The 15014-nt window shown below is 38.8% G+C and overlaps 1 pseudogene; it reads right to left on the bottom strand.

Annotated features, from left to right (window-relative positions):
- Positions 1–13047, bottom strand: part of LOC149253120 (uncharacterized) — a 116689-nt pseudogene extending 103642 nt beyond the window's left edge.
- Between the last annotated feature and the right edge of the window lie 1967 nt (positions 13048–15014).

Below are 15014 nucleotides of genomic sequence, written 5' to 3'. Positions count from 1 at the left end.
TGTAGTGGAGAAGCCAAGGCGTGTTACAATACTGTCCAAGCCTTCTTCAAGATAGTCTTAGTAGAAGTTTCGCTGACCAAAGCCCTTCCAATGAGTTATGAGGGACTATTTATAGCAAAGGGTGGGGGGACCCTTGACATTCCCCTTTGTGACAGTTCAACTACCTTCATGACTCTTCACCTACTCTATGACTATTACATCCAACCATTGACACTTGACTTACACTTGACATGACTCAGCATTACAATGCACATGTACTCATGTGAGACAACATGGCTTGAGCAAGCCTTGCAAGACATCACTGACACTCGGTCCGTTGTGATGAGACCAACTCTTTGACATGCTTGTGATGGTGAAGGTGGTGAGATGATACCAAGCTTGGTCGTCCGTGATGGTGTGCATGTACTTCATGGTGACATCTTGCTGAAGCGAACTCTTGCCTCCGTTGCAACCGGTGCATTGGTTCGGCCCCTCATCCAACTCGTCTGCTAACATGCGCATGGTCTTCTTGGGTGCGGCTGAACTGGCAACACACTGATGCATAGTGTCTGTGCTGATCTTCAAGTGTGTGTTGGTGGTCATGCGCATCAACTTGCCAAAGTACATGTTCAGCTCCAGTTGGACTTGCTTCTTGTCTTCGCCTTGGTGAGTGTGTTGAATGGGTTGGATTGCATGCGTGTACACAATGACATGCATGTTATTGAATCCATTGCATGCAATCACCAACACTGCTCACCATGTCTGCTCCGTGTTAGGTGTTGGGATGGATATTTAACTTGTACGGGCGCAGTTTCATCCGTGAGTGCACGATGTGCCCACTGTTGTTCCTGATCCTGCTGCAACTCATTCGTCTATCTATGCAGCTTCATGTTCTTCCTTGAGTTGTTGCTTCAGCACATGCAACTCCTTTGTTCTATTCTTTGTCTTTGCACGATCTTCATGTCGCGCCATCACCTCATAGCCGGGGTCTCCAAAGATGCTTTCATCATCAATGGATCTGCTTGAGCTTGCAACGTTGTTCCGCCTCCGTGTTGTCAACAACCCTCCTCTTGGATTCGTTGCAGTTGGTATGTTGTCTTCAGTTGTTGTTCATGATGCTACTGCTGTCATATCTTGATGTCCTTGTCTACAAACAACTTGATGTCTTCGTGGGTAGGCAAGTCCATGGACACTTGATCGACTGCATCACCAAGTGTGCTCTGAACGGTGTCTTCATCTCTACTCTCCTGGAAACCACTGTACCTGTACTGCTGAGAGGCAGATGAACACTTGGGATACCTAGAGACATGGCAACACTCATTGTAATGACCCACTTATAGTAAAGTAATATTTATGAAATTAAATAAAATTAATTAAATTAAAAATTAAATAAATTAAAATTAATAGATAAACTTTATTTCAAATTAAGATATGCAGATAAAATCAAATCAGATTTGGTTTATAAAAATCGACACGTATCATAATTGAGACACGGTGATGGAGGATGTCGGTAATGGAAATTGATAAGAAGGAAGGGACGGTTGGAGGCAGAGGGGGGAAAAAGGAGGAGAAACTTATACACAATCTGTTTATGATCAAGAAGAGTTGGGCCTTACTTGTTTTGAGGTTTCTGGGCACGGGGGAAACAGTCTACTTCGACTGAGAAGTTTACTGGACTGAGTAGCAAGGTTCCGCTCAGTTTGGCTGGGTGCTTAGTTTGGCTAGGTGGTTTCGGTCTTTTGGTAACCGAAGCAGGAGCAGTTGAGGCTTCATCGACTGTAAGATTACAGGTAAGTACTTTCATTGGTTGTATCAATTAAATTTATAAAATTTAGGAAATTTTTATTACAGGATCATGATGTGTAATTTCAGAAGTCTTTACTGTCTCTGCATTTATTATTTCTTATTCTGTTCATAAGAAATAGTTGTTAAAATAATTCATAGTTCTTACATCTAGTATCAGAGCGGTTCAACTTTTGGACCTGTTAAGTTTGTTAAGGATTTAAATTTATTGAAATAAGGTGGTGCTAAAGCCATTTAGATCATGCACCCAGTAATAAATCTGACAGTACTCATTGTCTGTTTAGGACTTCAGCTAGATGAAATTTCATATTTTTTTTGTTGCTCAGCGACCTCCCTATCGATTGTTTTACCATAGGCCTTCTCAACCTCACTGGAAACTGTATCTCTAAGCTTTGTGAAAAAATATTGCTTGGCCCTCGTTTCCTTTTCCTTTTCTCCGCAACTCCTTCAGCTTCTTTCTGTTTTAGCTTCAGTTTTGGTAGCTCTTCAACCACCTGATATGAAACAGAGCCATGTAACTGCATCACCATGTTCCTTGTCAGCAACAGAAGTATGAGGCTTGGAGTGAGAAAATCTAATTATTGGTGTTCTCTGGAGGCAATTCAGCCACCGCCACCTTCATTTCATTATGTCTGCTTCTGAGATAGAAATCGAAGAATAATGCTACCGATGACCCACTGATTAGACCTGAAAGTAAAATGCTCATCGGTGGAAATGCTTGTGTTTCCATTGAAGAAGGAGTCATTGCCAATAAGATTAATACTCGCATCGAATACTAATCCTTCTTAATTGATCGCTTGTCAGATCGATTGATTTCAAACGTTTTGCGGAAAGCTAGCATCTGCAAGCGTTAGGCAACCAGAACTGTATGCTTTTAATGACAAATCAATCCAGATTAATGAATTAGATACGCCTCTGGCTCCCTTTGTCATCCTATGAAGAGCTCCTGTAATTCTTTCTTAAGAGATAAAGCTTACGGCAAAAAAAAAAAAAAAATTAAATGTTAGACTCCAAACTTAATCGATTCTCTTTCAAAAAAAATATTTGTTGTCAAACCCTGGCTGCCTAGCTTCTTGAGAGAGGTTTGTATCAATTTAAAATGAAACCCTAGCCGTCCAAAGTGATGAAGTTTGCTTACAACCTAGGAGGAAGATGTCAAAGAAATAAAATCAACCCTTTAGAGCTTGCATCTAGGAGAATCAATGCCTGCGGCTCTTTAGCTCTCGACCTGGAGAGAAATCGATCAAAAGGCTCACATTTATGACCAAGGAGGTTTCATTTTCCATTCCTTGGGGCATTCGTGAGACAAATCTCAATATCTATAGAAAGATATACATCTAAATACCGATAGTCTAGATATATCTCTTTAGATAGATTAAACCATGAACATCAGCGATAAAATGCAGCCCGGAATGGCTCTAAACTTCCAGCCTAGGTCTCCGGTGCGAATAGACTATCTAGGTTGCTATACTTTCGACCCTTCGAATAACACCGAATCTAGTGTTAGAATATTTTGATTATGGCATAGGGATAAAATGATAGGAGAAACATGATAGGAAAGATAGGGCAGACCCGCTCTCCCAACTGAAATGTGCGTTCGCATTCTCAGGTGTTGGCACGACATGCCGTCTCTAAACGATCATTGACACAATTGCCCGGATTACGCCCATCATAGCAGCTTCTCGTGGGGTTCCTGCATGTCGCTGGTACACATTGACTGCAAAAGATATGACTGAAATGCGTAAAATCAAAAAGTGATAAAAATCAGAAATTGATGGATTCTAAAGCTTAAAGGTAAACACGAGGCTAGGCCTATACCCGACACCTGCTCAGTTAATTAGCTGCGTGCTAGGATATGGCGTGAGTTGTATAGTTTATTGACGCGTCAGGGTATGCATACTCTGTGGACAAGTTTCGTAAGGATAAGTCATCGTAAGAATAAGCCAATGTGTAATTGAAATAATGAACCATTCATTACGATTACCGCCTTCTCAATCTTGAATATTAAAAGAAACCATTAATAATTGATTGACGGTAAAGATAAAACTACTTACGAAGTTTCCACTACCAGCACGCCTTTAGTTTCGCCGTCTTTCAATCTCGAAAATGAGAATTGAAAATCAGATATATAATATAATGGAATTACTTTTATTTAATTATTAATTTAATTTAATTATATTATATTTATTTATCATACTAAAGAATATTTACTTTATACTTATCTTTATACTATGACTACTAAATTTCATCTGTAAGGCGTATTAAAAAAAAATCTGTCCACTGAAACTTCTCCACTAGATTTCTCCACCTGTGAACTGTAAAGTACAAAGGTACGTCTAAGCAAGCTCAGCGACTATTAAGTTAGAGGTATTTTTTTTTTATGATTAGCTTTATCGCCCTGCTAATTTTTCTAATATATCAATATATTTGCTATTATAGATAATCCTTGATTTATATACCACATCTCTTTTCATATTTAAAATATTAGATTTTAATAATAGTTTTATAAATATTTTATTTATTAAAATTTGATTTTATGAAATAAATATATATTAAATTTTGGTATTGTATCTAAAAAAAAAAAAATCATCTCTAAATTAGAGTGGTGTTATATTAACATTTTCATTTTTTTTAAATATTTGTCTAAAGAAGTAAATTCAACCATACTTTATGTAGAGGCTTTTAATTTAGACAATCAATTAATTTCACTGTAAGAGTAAAGTAAATATATATATATATAGATATTTTAAGACCCATGCATTAAAATAAGTATTGTTACGCATTAGGATAGAATACCTTGCATTAGGACAAGGAGGTCACGAGACCACCCTCCTTGACCTCGGTACCAGTAAGATCTGCCTAGTAGATAAAAATAGCAAAAAAAACTATACCCGTTTATAAATGTGAAATGGCAAAAAAAAATATATATATCCGAATGTATACCTCAAATATTTATAAAATTTTATTGTGTATACAGGAAACATTACAATGGTAAAGACATATGAGCGACGACGACGTGATCGGGCAGCATCACCATCATTAATGTCACCACACCATTATCATCGTCTCCATCGAGACCATCATCAACACCAATCGCTCTAGTACCGGAGATGACTGTGATAATGAACTCCTTGGAAGCCTTATTGGAAACATTAAAAGGGTCAACTAGGGCTAAGACCAAAGAAGAACTTCAACCCTTAGCAACCAATTTAGCAGAACCAAAGAATTTTGAGTATAAAAGATCAAAGGAAGATATTTCTAGGGAACTTCAGAAAATTAAACTCCCAGAATTTTCAAGATGTCGAGCTGGAGAACGTGCCGAGGCATGGTTAGAAGGAATGAACAGATGTTTTAAATTAAGAGAATACTCTTATTTTGCAAAAACAAAAATTGTTGTATTTCAATTAAAAGAAAGTGCCTTGATTTGGTGGGGAAATATGGAAAAACAACTACACCTCACAATGGATAATGTTCCTTGGGAATTGTTCGAGGAAAGATTACGCGCGAAGTATTTACCTCCATATTTTCAACAACAAGAAGCCTCAGCCTTTCATACATTAGTTAAAGGTAATAAAACAGTGGAGGAATACGAGATAACGTTTATGGAGCTTGTAAAATACATTCACTACCTAGATTCTGATGAACGTCAGGGTGAACGTTTCATATTTGGGTTAAATCCTCGCATCAGGGCCTTGGTGAGCATGTGGAAACCATTATCAGTAGCTGAGGCAGTAGAATGTGGCCGTTATGTAGAAGAACATCTAGGAATCAAAAAGGATGTAAGGCTAGCAGAACCTTTACAATCAGGCTTTTCAGGAAGGACTCCCCAAAATTTCTTCAGGAGAGGTAGCTCAAGACCGCCTTATGATAATAGATTTATCCCAAGAAATGTAGGAACAAGAGCTCCCACGGCAGTTAATACTATAGCCGTTGAATCATCAAACACCAGTCCATGTAAATCTCGTGGAACTGCTAATAGAGGAAGAAATTCGAGAGGAAACAACATGAGAGGACGAAGCTCTTTATCTAGAAATTCATGTCCTGATTCAAGAGGACCAACACAGGTTAATTGTTGGGGATGTGGAGGACCGCATTTTCAACGTAATTGTCCAGAAGCTTCAACATGTATATTGCATAGGACTGGAAAGGAACCAATATCAAATAGCCAAGGCAATCATAGAATTCATGCATTAGTCAACAACGATCAAGCAGCACATCAATCCACTGTAGTGGAATCTTCAGGTATTATTAATGGTATAAAACTCAAAATCTTATTTGATACTGGTGCCATAGATAGTTTCATTTCGTCATATGCATTAAACAAATGTGGGTTGGCAGCTCGCAGACAAAATGATTTTAGACAGGTAGAAATGGCCTCAGGAGACCTCCAATCCGTAGACTTAAGTGTGGATCAATGCAAAATTGACCTAGGGGTCTGTTCGACTAAATTAAAAGTTTATGTCACAGCCTTAGGAACTTATGATCTTGTCATAGGTATGGATTGGCTAGAAGCTCATCAAGCTTGGGTAGATTGTTATGGGAAAAAATTCTAGGTATAAATGATGAAGGAGAAGTGATCCAAATTCAAGGAATAAAGAGAAAAGTATCTTTACACTACATATCAGCAATGAAAATGAAGCGTTGCTTAACAAAAGGTTGTTAGGCATATGTAATTTAGGAAGTAAGTAAAGAAAATGGACCATCCTTAGAACAATATCCGGTGTTAACCGAATTTCCGGATGTATTTCCAAAGGAACTACCAGGATTACCTCCTGAAAGAAAGCTAGATCTCACAATAGAATTGAAACCTGGTACTTAACCAATCTCTAAAACACCTTATAGAATGACAGCTCCAAAACTTCAAGAATTGCAAATTCAATTGAAGGAACTATTGGATATAGGACATATTCAACCCAGTGTATCACCTTGGGGTGCTCCTGTAATTTTTGTCAAGAAGAAAGATGGATCCTTAAGATTATGCATAGATTATCGAGACTTGAATCGAGCTACAGTAAAGAATCGATATCCTATGCCTCGAATTGATGATCTTTTCGATCAAATGAAAGGAGCTGCTGTCTTTTCAAAAATTGATCTTCGATCAGGCTATCATCAGCTAAGGATTTCTGAAAGCGATATTTCTAAGACTGCATTCCGGACACGTTTTGGACATTATGAATTTACTGTGGTACCATTTGGATTAACAAATGCACCAGTAGTATTCATGAATCTTATGAACAATGTTTTCCGCAAATATCTTGATCAATTTGTACAAATCTTTTTAGATGATATACTCATCTATTCCAAGAATGAGAAAAAGCAATGAAGATCATTTACGGATAGTGTTGTCCTACCTTAGAAAACATCAGTTATATGGAAAATTATCTAAATGTTCGTTCCTTCAGGAAAAGATTCATTACTTAGGTCATATCATATCAGGTGAAGGGATTTCAGTAGACCCTGAGAAAGTAAAAGCAATCATGGAATGGCCAATACCGAAAAATGCACATGAAGTACGAAGCTTTATGGGTTTAGCCAGTTACTACTGAAGATTTGTGGAGGGATTCTCCAAAATTGCAAAGCCGATTACAACCCTTCAGCGTAAAGGTGTTAAGTATGAATGGACTGAGAAATGTAGTAAAGCATTATCTGAACTCAAAAGACCACTGACCAATGCACCAATCTTAAGAGTCCCTGATATGGACAAAGATTTTACGGTATGTACTGATGCATCCAAACAAGGGCTAGGTGCAGTATTGATGCAGGATAAAGGAGTAATAGCGTATGTCTCAAGAAAGTTAAAGTCTCATGAAGAACTCTATGCTACTCATGATTTAGAGTTAGCCGCTGTAGTACTAGCTTTAAAGATTTGGAGACATTATCTGGTGGGGCGAAGTTTTACACTTAAAAGCGACCGTCAAAGTCTACAATATTTGTTCACCCAAAGAGACTTAAATGCTAGACAAAGACGATGGAGTGAATTCTTAAGTGAATATGACTTTGGAATATCATATATTAAGGGAAAATAAAATGTAGTAGCAGATGCTTTAAGCAGAAGACCGCAGATATTTTCTCTCATACCTATCAAAGTAGACTTAAGGCAATGAGTACTAGAATATCTCATAAAAGATAGATGGTATTTAAAAGTAAGATCTAGTCTTGAGAGTAAAAAGCCAAAAGAATCTAAGTTTGAAGGATATGAACTAGAAGATGATGGAATCTTACGATTATATGGAAGAATGTATATTCCTGATAATAGGGATCTTCGAGACACTATCCTTAAGGAAGCCCACAGAGCAGTGTATTGTGCACATCCTGGAGTAAAGAAAATGTATGCGGATACCAAGAAACTCTTCTTCTGGTCGGGCATGAAGCGTGATATCGTTCAATTTGTTGCAAGATGTTTGGAATGTCAACAAGTAAAAGCAGATCATTATCATCCAGCAGGTCTTTTACAACCTCACGACATTTCGATGACCAAATGGGAGATTATTTCTATGGATTTTATCACTGGGCTACCTCTTACTTCTCAAAGACACAATGCCATTCTAGTAGTAGTGGATAAATTAACAAAAAGCAGTCATTTCATTTCCGTAAGAGATACTTATGAAGTTGCTGACGTCACTCGAGTATTCATAAATGAAATTATCAGATTTCATGGAGTACCTAAGAAAATTATATCAGATAGAGATTCACGATTCACTTCAAGATTCTGGACTTGCATGCAGTCAGCCTTAGGAACTCAACTAAATTTGAGCACGGCTTATCATCCTGAAACGGATGGGCAAACAGAAAGGGTAAATCAAGTACTTGAAGATATGTTGAGAATGTATGTAATGGATCAGCAATCACATTGGGAAAAATACTTATTCTTAGTCAAATTTGCATACAATAACAATTACCACAGCTCAATCAGAATGCCTCCATTTGAAGCATTATATGGCAGACCTTGCAGAACACCATTAAGTTGGGACAGATTAGAAGATCAGGTGGTAGGAGGACCAGAATTAATCCAAGAAATGGAGGAGCAGGTAAAACAAATTAGACAACAATTAAAAGAAACATAGGATAGACAAAAGAGTTATGTTGATGCTCACAGAACTGATAGGAAGTATGAAGTATGGGATTAGGTTTTCATCCGCATCAAACCGAATAAAAGCACTATTTGATTCGGAAAAGGGACAAAGTTGTCACCCCGATTTATTGGACCATTTAAAGTCATAGAAAGAGTTGGACCTATCGCCTATCGTCTTGCACTGCCACCTCACTTGCATAAAGTTCATAATGTATTTCATGTATTAGTGTTAAGACATTATATAGCTGATCAATCTCATAACCTTCAATGGAAGGAACTGCAAGTATCGGACGAGGGCATCATATTAGTCGAACCATTATGTACACTGGAACGTAGGGTTCGACAGCTCAGGAATTGTCTGGTAGACCAAGTTAAGGTCCAGTGGGACAAATATAGTCCTGGATCAGCTACTTGGGCAGATACAGAGGACATATGTCAAAAATACCCCAATCTGTGTCAATTTTGAAGGACTTTAGACTATGTTTTGTATATATTTACTTTACTATAAATCAGAGACTCAGAACCATTTTTGAATGAACATATATAAACATGAACTTTTATGACATAATATATGTTTAATTCCGCTAGTACATGGATACCAAAACGGAATATGTTATTGATCTTACTAAATTATAGTTATCAAAGTAAAGTTTAAATATTTGAGTAATTTTTCTTCTGATGAGAATTAAGATATTATAATTTTGTTTTATTTATGCATATCAATCTGATTGATGAGATAGAAATCAACGAATGATTACATTTTGATATGAAAACTACTGACAGGAATAGATTATGGCAAAGTATGTTATACTGTAGATGACATGTATGAAATATACATAAGTTATGTGTTTTGAATATATTAATGCACATTTTATACATACATGGGCAAGTGTTTATGATTGCAGATAATATCCGTTACCAAAATGACCACGTGATGACAGAAACTTCAGAACAATTAAGGCTCAAAGAGATTCCATGATAGGGTATTAACCCTGATTCTACTAGGAGGGGTGGAGGTGTTGCCCACCGTTTATCCTCCGAACCCTGGAGTCATGGGAGGACTGTGCGAGTCACGCTCCCCTAGACGTGTGATGGTGACTGTCAGATGCCTACTAAGGATCAGGTTGGTATAGCCGACACTGTCATCCTTGGAGTTTATGAATGGTTAGGTCAGTATAACTGACGCCATGGCATACTCCAGTAGAGGACGGATAGGATGGGAGTGGAAGAGATTAGAAAGGATAGGATGATTATAGAATAGCTGAAAATCAACTGAGACAGAACATGGATATTATAGTTGTAAAATTTTAAAAATAATAAATAAAACAAATTCAACTTTGTAATATAAAGACCTATATACTCATAATAATCATTAATATATTTTATAAACCCTAACTTCGGGACGAAGTTTTTGGAAGGAGGGATGTATGTAATGACCCACTTATAGTAAAGTAATATTTATGAAATTAAATAAAATTAATTAAATTAAAAATTAAAAATTAAATAAATTAAAATTAATAAATAAACTTTATTTCAAATTAAGATATGCAGATAAAATCAAATTAGATTTGGTTTATAAAAATCGACACGTATCATAATTGAAACACGGTGATGGAGGATGTCGGTAATGGAAATTGATAAGAAGGAAGGGACGGTTGGAGGCAGAGGGGGGAAAAGGAGGAGAAATCTGAAAAACTTATACACGGAGTCTGTTTATGATCAGGAAGAGTTGGGCCTTACTTGTTCTGAGGTTTTTGGGCACGGGGGAAACAGTCTGCTTCGACTAAGAAGTTTACTGGACTGCGTAGCAAGGTTCTGCTCAGTTTGGCTGGGTGGTTTCGGTCTTTTGGTAACCGAAGCAGGAGTAGTTGAGGCTTCATCGACCGTAAGATTACAGGTAAGTAGTTTCATTGGTTCTGTCAATTAAATTTATAAAATTTAGGAAATTTTTATTACAGAATCATGATGTGTAATTTCAGAAGTCTTTCCTGTCTCTGCATTTATTATTTCTTATTCTGTTCATAAGGAATAGTTGTTAAAATAATTCACAGTTCTTACACTCATGGTAAGCAATCTGTCAGTTGAAAACCAAAATAAACATGAGAACTGACTTGCAACATACCTGGGTGAATGATCATGAAGGTTGCGCAATTTCGGCCAAGAGGTCGGGCACTGACTGCCAAGACTGCACAAGGCACAATCTGGGTTCTTGGGAGACTGACTGACTGTTGGAACTGCGCAATGCACAGTCCAGTCTGGCTGCTGACTGCTGGGATTGTGCAATGCGCAATTCTAGCTGGGAAGGACTGCTGGCCCAGGGACAGATTTATGCAATTTCTTGGGCCAAGCAGCCACTGTCCTCTAGAAATGCACAAAATATTCCTGGAGGCCAGTGCTGGGCAGGAATGTGCAAATCTGGAGAGGAAGGTGAGCCTTCCTTTCTCAGATTGCACAATGCAGCCTTGGTGAAGGCAGAGTCCGGGCCAAGGTTGGCCCGACTCACCGACGAGCAACTGAAAGCATCTAAGGTAGTAAATGCATGGCGACACTAAGGATAGCAGAAGTGATTGACCGTGCATGCAAAACATGAATGAAAGATTCAGCAACCAGATCAACATGCATGTAGGTGAGGTAGTTCACTGGTTGGGCTAACGTTCGTGCAAAACAGTTTCATGCATGCGATAGTAGTGAGAGCAACAAAAACTGAAACAGAGCTAGGACAAGCTAGAATACATGTAAACGACAACAACTGTTCAAAGAGATCAAGCAAACAGTACTCACACAAGCGAAAACACAAAAAACGACAGAAATGCAGCACAAGGCATGGAAAGCGGGCTTACCCCAAAACAACTGAGCTGAATGTCCCGAACGCTCCTAGATGTGATGTGAGATGTCAGAGCTGCAAGATTGATGTGAGGAATGAGCTCTGCAGTGTCCGGTTGATGAGTGTTGATAACATCAAGGTTGTGATGCGCATGCCACAAATCTAGGGGAAGCAACACTTGGTGGGAGGTTTCTGAATTGCTCCTTGCATGTAACCTCCAACTGGTAAACATAGATCCCTAAGGCAAGGGATGCCTTTGCATGTTGCCTTAGGAGAAGCAGCCTATGCATGCAAGTCTGTTTTGATCGGTCCCGGAGGGAATCGGTCAACTTAGCTGCACATGCAAGAGGTTGTTCGACTGCTGGAGAAAAATGCGCATTTTTGGTTGGGAGCTGGGCTGACTGACCAGGAGGTTTGCATAATTTCTGGGCAGAACAATTGACTGCTGCCCAGATTTGCGCAAATCTTGGGTTGAACAGCCTACTACTGGGAAAATTTGCGCAAATCCTGTTGGGAGGGTTGGCTGGCAGGATTGCGCAATCGTGGAGCCCAGCAGGCTATCAAAGAGGATTGCACAATTCCTGGAGGGAAGGCTGGTTGCCATCCAAAAATGCATAATTTTCAAGGGGAAGCTGCTCAGCCTACAGCTGGATTGAGTCCAGGTGAGAAACCTATGAGGGAATTGATCAAATGTGATCGACAAGCTGCCTTTGTGCGAGGAAAACACTGAAGCTTGAGTACTTGATGAAGCAGGACAAAGTGTTGTGTAAGGTTGGTAGGGAGGCTCCAAAAGAGGCAAAGGCAAAATTTTGAAGGGTGGTTGTAGCCGCTACAACAACCCATTGCTAGAATTGTCCTTGAATGCACCAATAAAATGTAAATCCCATTGTTGGAAAGGTTCATCAATAGCAACATTTTTCAATGGCATCGCAGCAAGGTGGTGTTTCCCACCGAATAGTTGGCAAGGTTGGCATCATTTTACAAAGTTAAGGGTGTCAACAAAGATGGTGGGCCAATAATAACCTGCTCTCAAAATCTTATGAGTGGTGGTTCAAGCGGTATAATGTCCACCACAAAAACCAACATGGAATTCATTCATCAATTTTTCAGATTCTTCCTTGCTAACACATCAGAGGATTACCCCATCGGGACTCATCCATCCAAGGCCATCTTGGGTCAAACAAAACTTAGATGCTTTTAGCCTCAAAGCCTGCCTCTTGTGATCAACAAGGTGGGGAGGGGCAGACAGATTGCGCAAATAATAAACGATGTCTGTGTACCAGTCATCGTTTTCGAGCTCAGTGGATGTAGCACATAATTGCTCCTCCTCTCCTTCTTTAATGGCTTGACTATTACTCTCAGTAAGCATCTCAGCCAATCCTTGTCCCTTGATGACCTTTTTAGGGCAGATATCAAGGTCGTATTCTTGGATTTTGGATACCCATTTGCCCCTAGATCCGAGACAATCAGATTGTGACAACACATCCTTGACAATAGGGTAATGGACATATGTACATATTTTATTGTACCCTACATGGGTTCTAAAGAACTTAAGGGATTTGATAATAGCGTAGCTTTCTTTTCAGTAATGGTATATCTTGTCTCAGCATCCCTGAGGGGCTTTCTCATGAATGCCACCAGTCTTTCCCCTCCTTCTTCATCCTTTTGCATGAGGATACCAACTATAGTGTCCTTGGATGCAAAGGAATATATTATAAAGTCCTTGGTGTAGTAGGGGTTGATTAAGAGAGGGATAGAGGTAATTCTTTCTTTGATATCCTCAAAAGCCTCATTTGAAGCCTGGTTCCATGAGTAGGGGATATCTTACTTTAGGAGGTCATTCATAGGCTTGACAATTTTGGCAAAATTTGGCACAAATCTCCTCACGAAGTTTATTTTGCCGAAAAAGGATCGCAAGGCACTTTGATCTTTAGGAGGGGGAATTCTTTTGATGGCTTGAATTCTTTTAGGGTTAATACTAATCCCATCCTTAGAGACCACGTGCCCTAACAATTTACCCTTGTCAACACCGAATATCGATTTCTTAGGGTTCAAGGAGATGTTGTATTACCTACATTTCTCAAATACCTTTCTCAAGTGTTTGCAATGATCATGTCTTTCCTTAGAAGCGACAGTCAAATCGCCTTGGTAGATCTCCATTATCTTTCCAATAAGGTCTCTGAAGGTAAAATCCATGGCCCTTTGGAAAATGGATCCAACATTGAGGAGACTAAATGGCATCTTAAGATACATGTATGTTCCCCATGGTGTGGTGAAGGCAGTTTTCAAGCGATCTTCTTCCCTTACAATGACTTGGTTATACCTAGAAAACCTGTCAAGGAATGACATCATTTGGGAACCTGTTATTCTTTGCAAGAGATTTTCCATATTGGGCAAGGGGTAATTGTCTTTTAGACACACATGATTGAGATCCTTGAAATAAATGCACATCCTAATATTGCCAATCCTTTTATGGGTGATCACAGGGTTGGAGATCCAGGACGAATGTTGTATAGGGGCTATTATCCCTGCATTGACCATCCTTTGGAGCTCTTCCTTGACCAAAGGTGCAAGCTTGGGGTTTATTCTTCTCAACTTTTGTTTGACGGGCTTAGCACCTTCCTTAAAAGGAATAGTATGTTGGATAACCTCAGGGCTATAAGATTTTAAGTCATCATAAGACCAAGCGAACACATCCTTGAATTCCCTTAATAATTTCTCGAGTTCCTCTCTTTCTTCTTTTGATAAGTTCTTCCCAATTTTGATCATTTGAGGAGAGGTTTCAGATCCAAGGTTGACGTCTAATGTATCAATTGATTGGGGATTATCCTTTTTAGCAGTAGTAACATCATCCCTACCAAAGTGTTGTTCATTTATTAAGTCTTTACCCCTTCTATCGAGATCTTCATGGTCCTGAAGGAAGTTGGCTATATCTTGATCATCTTCAAAAACAGGCCAATGTTCTTCATAATCAGGGATAGAGGGTCGGTGGATTGTGTCAATTATACACTTCCCTCTTTTAGCGACATCACTGCGAATAATTGAGGATGTGGATGCAGTTATGGCTAGGGCATTGACAATGTTATTTAGGCATCGATTGAAAGCCAAGAATTGTAGCTTTTTGAGCCCCTTGATCATGCTAGTGATTCTCTCCCTATAGGGTTTCAATTTTTCATCCTTATTTTCGAAAGTCCCCTTTATTTGTGAGATGACAAGGTCAAAATCTCCAACTATGATCAAGTGTTGGATTCCCCTTGATCGCACTGCCTCAAGTCCTAGTAGGAGGGCCTCATATTCAACTATGTTATTGGTGCAAGCTAATTGGAGTCTCAAGGA

Source organism: Pinus tabuliformis, chromosome 7 (assembly GCF_031772625.1).
Source record: "Pinus tabuliformis cultivar Carrire ecotype Pingquan chromosome 7, CPIR1, whole genome shotgun sequence".
Taxonomy (NCBI): domain Eukaryota; kingdom Viridiplantae; phylum Streptophyta; class Pinopsida; order Pinales; family Pinaceae; genus Pinus; species Pinus tabuliformis.
Note: the sequence above shows the minus strand (reverse complement) of the source record. Positions and strands in the feature narration are given on the sequence as shown.